The sequence below is a fragment of the Octopus bimaculoides genome, chromosome 16, assembly GCF_046866305.1.
Source record: "Octopus bimaculoides isolate indiv1 chromosome 16, ASM4686630v1, whole genome shotgun sequence".
Lineage (NCBI taxonomy): Eukaryota > Metazoa > Mollusca > Cephalopoda > Octopoda > Octopodidae > Octopus > Octopus bimaculoides.
Genome location: NC_142943.1, coordinates 11,398,111 through 11,403,110, shown reverse-complemented (window position 1 = coordinate 11,403,110; position 5,000 = coordinate 11,398,111). Strand labels below are relative to the sequence as shown.

The window sequence follows — 5,000 nt, the reverse complement described above, 5'->3', positions numbered from 1 at the left end:
TGTAGCTCATTCTTTTACTTGTTCTAGTAATTGGACTACGGTCATATTGGAGCGTAGCCATAAAGGGTTTAGTCTAGCAGCCATCTCTCTCTATGGAGGAGCATGGCTTAATGGTCAGGGTGTTGGACTCATGATCGTAAGATTGTGGTTTCGATTCCTGGACTGGGTGGTGCATTGTGTTCTTGAGCAAAGCACTTCATTTCACGTAGCTGCAGTCCACCCAGCTAGCAAAAATTAATCCTGTGACAGACCAGCGCCCCATTGAGGTGGGGAATATATATGTGCCACGCAACTGGGAAACTGGCCCTTATGTCATTTTTTACATTTGACGGATATTTGTCCTCAACTTGCTTGTTCTTAACACAACGTTTCAGCTGGTATACCCTCCAGCCTTCATCAGGTGTCTTGTTATACCTTATGAGTCGGTATAACTTGAGAAGGTAACTTTACCATTACCTTTACCATCTCCCTCTTCTGTGGTATTCTGCTCTCTTAATAAAGGACACATTACATCAGTAGGGGTCCTTATGACCCTTGGTGGGGGTCCATATAAGATTTCCTTGTTAATAATTATGTGCAATACTTTCTACAACACACAAAATATTTTAACATTTTTTTAATACAATTCCTAATAATACTTAATTATAAAACTATGATAGAATTTTTGAAAATATCTAATGGTTATGAGGGTCCATGAAGGGTCCACTGAGCCATACACCTTCATGGACCCTCATAACCATTAGATATTTTCAAAAATTCTTCTGCCTTGAAGAATTTTAGCTGAATGAATTGACCCCCAGGATTTACTTTTTTTGTAAAGCTCGGTACTTATTCCATCGGTCTCTTTTGCCAAACTGCTAGGTTACAGGGATGTAAATACACCAACACTGCTTGCCAAGTGGTGGTGAGGGACAAACACAAACACAGATATGCACATACACACACACACACATGACGAGGCTTCTTTCAGTTTCTGTCTACCAAGTCCACACACAAGGCTTTGGTCGACCTGAGGCTATAGTAGAAGATACTTGCCCTAGGTATCACACAGCGGACTGAACCAGGAACCATGCAGTTGGGAAGCAAACTTCTTACCATACAGCCAAGCCTGCACCTCTGATATATGGTAACAAAAGGGTTTAATGGATTTTCCTATGGACTGTAAGCATTTGAAAGGAATGTCAATTTAACAAGATGGTTTTCTTAACTCACAACGAATTAATTTTTCCATTTCTGTCTCTCACTTGAAAGATATATGTAAATGCATAATTATATGTAATTATGCAGTTTGCATATGTATCTTAATTATACAGTTGCACATGTGTATTATTAACAAGGTATAATTTGTGAGTTATTATGTAACACAGTCATTGACTCTCATTACTGTCTTTGTGGAACCCCACCCACAAGAGGTCTGTGGATCCCATGTTAAGAGATGTTGCTCTATGTGGTCCCTCAATCTGTTAAAAATAACAGTCAAATCCCTCTCAATTAATATGCAACTGTTTTAAAAAAGCGAAGGGTATATTGGATAATGTAGTATTTTTAAAGACAGAATGGTCAAGCATGGAATACTTTTGATCTGCCTGATCAGGTGCTGACCTGGGGTTAAATAACAACAGAGCTTAAAAGACCTAGCATTATGGTATCAAGTGTATAGAACGTAGTTTCTCAACTTTTTTTATTTGAAGAACTTTCAAAATAAATTCTAAGTCTCAGGGCACCTTGACATACAAAAAAAAAAAAAAATTATACATTCTTTTTTTTATTCTCTCATAAAGTTAAACTTCACAAAGAGCTTAACCCTTTTACCGTAGAAACCAGTTATACACACCCAAACTTTCATTACTCTTAACTGCAGAAAGCAGCTTTATATACCATTTTATCTTTTGTTGAGGAATGTCATGTTTGAAACTGTTGAGATATGCCAAGTTTATTGAAGCAATGTGACTTGCAAAAAATACTAATTCTACTTTTTGGTATATATATATATAATTGTTTACATAATTAGCCTAACCAGCATTATTTACGGAGAAACCCCTAATGCACTTTTACAGAAGTCTCAGGTTCCTGGGAACATCAGTTAGAAAATGCTAATATAGAGGGTAATGTACAAAACTACTGTTGCTAATGATCTGGTGGTACCATTTTATCTTTTGTTGAGGAATGTCATGTTTGAAGCTATTTTCTGCTGAGATATGTCAAATTTACTGAAGTAACGTGAGTTGCAAAAAATACTATTTTTTTTTTTATTTATATTTATATTTTATAACCTTGAAATTAAATTTTGCGGTGAAAGGTTTAAAAATATCATAAAACTGTCTTTGAAAAGTTTTACAGTGCTAAATCTTTCAGAAACCATAAAAATCATCATCATCGTCGTTTAATGTCCGCTTTCCATGCTAGCATGGGTTGGATGATTTGACTGAGGACTGGGGGACCAGGAGGTGACACCAGGCTCCAATCTGATCTGCCAGAGTTTCTACAGCTGGATGCCCTTCCTAACGCCAACCACTCCGAGAGTGTAGTGGGTGCTTTTACGTGCCACCGGCACGAGGGCCAGTCAGGCGGGTACTGGCGACAGCCACGCTTAAAAATGGTTTCATGAAATTTTGCTTTGTTTTAAGGCCTTGTTTAGACCAAGTTCTTTTAGACCAAGTTTTTAATTAATCCTTTTGAAACCAGCCTGCTAAAAACTGTCCCTGGTTCCTTGATGCAAACTTCCTGTTTTAAAGTGGTCTAAATAAAAAGCTGCCATCAAAATTTCATGTTAATCCATGTTTCAAACACCAAAGTTAATTTACTAAATTATGGCACAGATGTGGCTGTGTGGTAAGTAGCTTGCTTCCCAACCACATGGTTCTGGGATCAGTCCCACTGTGTGGCACCTTGGGTAGGAGTCTTCTACTATATATAGCCTTGGACAAACCAAAGCCTTGTGAGTGGGTTTGGTAGACGGAAACTGAAAGAAGCCTGTTGTATATATGTATATATATGTGTGTGTGTGTGTTTGTATCTACATATGTTCTCAACTACCACTTGACAACTGGTGTTTGTGTGTTTATGTCCTTGTAACTAAGTGGTTTGGCAAAAGTACTAGGCTTTAAAAAAAAAGTACTGGTATCAATTCGTTCAACTAAAACCCCTCAAAGTACTACCCAAGCATGGCCACAGTTTAATGACTGAAACAAGTAAAAGATAAAAAAAAAGCAATAAAAGATTTGTTTGAAAATTAATTGAAACAAAGGTAGAATATTTCAACTGAAATATGGTAACAAAAGAGTTAAGCATGACAGATGCAACATTTTTGGGACCTGTCATGCATGTTTAGTCAAATTCTTTATACAGAATTAAACATTAACCCATTAATGCAGAGCGTCCAGCAAAATGGATGCAGTAAAAATTACTATTACTTGTTTTGTACGTGTGTATAGTTGGTTTGTTAGTATGCAGTGCCTACTCAGAGCACTAGTTTAGGGGCAGACTATACCAAAAATAAGCTCAACAGGTACTCTTACTCTTTTACTCTTTTACTTGTTTCAGTCATTTGACTGTGGCCATGCTGGAGCACCGCCTTTAGTCGAGCAAATCGACCCCAGGACTTATTCTTTGTAAGCCTAGTACTTATTCTATCGGTCTCTTTTGCTGAACCACTAAGTTACGGGGATGTAAGCACACCTGTCCCCCTCCGACTTTTAGTTCATGCAATTGAAAAAAAAATGCATTATTTATGGGATGACCCAATATATACATACATTAATTTCACAGAATACCATGTAAACTACAACTGCTATAACACCACAATCTCTCACTCTCCCTACACACACACACACACATACACACGTGTAGTAAGCAATGTTAACCTTATTATTATAGGAGACTGGATAGCTTCATTGTGATATGAGGGTGTGTTACTGTATTAAATGATAATGTATCAGTGTGTCACGAGAATGAAGTTTCAGTGCTGCATACTAGATGGCACCACTGTAACATGAAACTAGATGTTATTACTGTGTCATGCAACTGGATGGTATTGCTGTGACATGAGTTTAGATGGCAATTCTAATAGCAATACATCACAATAACTAATCAGTGCAGATGCACTTTTACATGGGTGTGTATGTACTGTTATTGCAAGCATATATGTGTGTGTGTGTGTGTGTGTGTGTGTGTGTGTATGTATGTATATATGTGTGTGTGCACGTGCATATATAGAAGTGTGTGAGCATATATATATATTTAAAAAAAAAACTATTTTCATATATTTTTAATTAAGGGGTAAAAAAAAAAAAAACTTTTTTAGTCGATTGACATGTTTTAGCAATTCATTTTGATTACCTATTTTAGTTGATTTGTTTATACCTTTTCTTGATAGTCCTTTCTATCCTCCTCCTCCTCCTCATCATCATCATTTAACGTCTGCTTTCCATGCTAGCATGGGTTGGATGATTTGACTGAGGACTGGCGAACCAGATGGCTGCACCCGGCTCCAATCTGATCTGGTACAGTTTCTACAGCTGGATGCCCTTCCTAACACCAACCACTCCGAGAGTGTAGTGGATGCTTTTACATGCCACCAGCATGAGGGCCCGTCAGGCGGTACTGGCAATGGCCATGCTCAAATGGTGTTTTTTACGTGCCACCGGCACAAGTGCCAGTAAGGCGACGCTGGTAACGATCATGCTCAAATGGTGCTTCTACGTACCACTGGCACGGAAGGCAGACAGCTGCTCTGGCAATGATCATGCTTGGATGGTGCTGTTAGCGCTCCACTGGCACGGGTGTCAGTCATCAGATTTTGGTCCGATGTGCATATATATTTTTTATCTTCTGTGCTTTTATATATGTATTCCTTTTATATGTTGGGTAAATGTTTATATATGATGAAAAGTATGGAATATAAAGTTGTTGACCTGGATTTGATGTTTGTTCTCTAATCAATGTTTTTTGTCTCTGTCTCAATTTCATTCGAGCACTTCTTCTGCAGTCCTATAAACCTT

At 37.9% G+C, this 5,000-nt stretch overlaps 1 protein-coding gene across 2 annotated transcripts in view; it reads right to left on the bottom strand.

Annotated features, from left to right (window-relative positions):
• The window catches only part of LOC106882102 (uncharacterized), an 87,246-nt gene that overhangs the window by 37,709 nt on the left and 44,537 nt on the right, over nt 1–5,000 (bottom strand). The window lies entirely within an intron of this gene.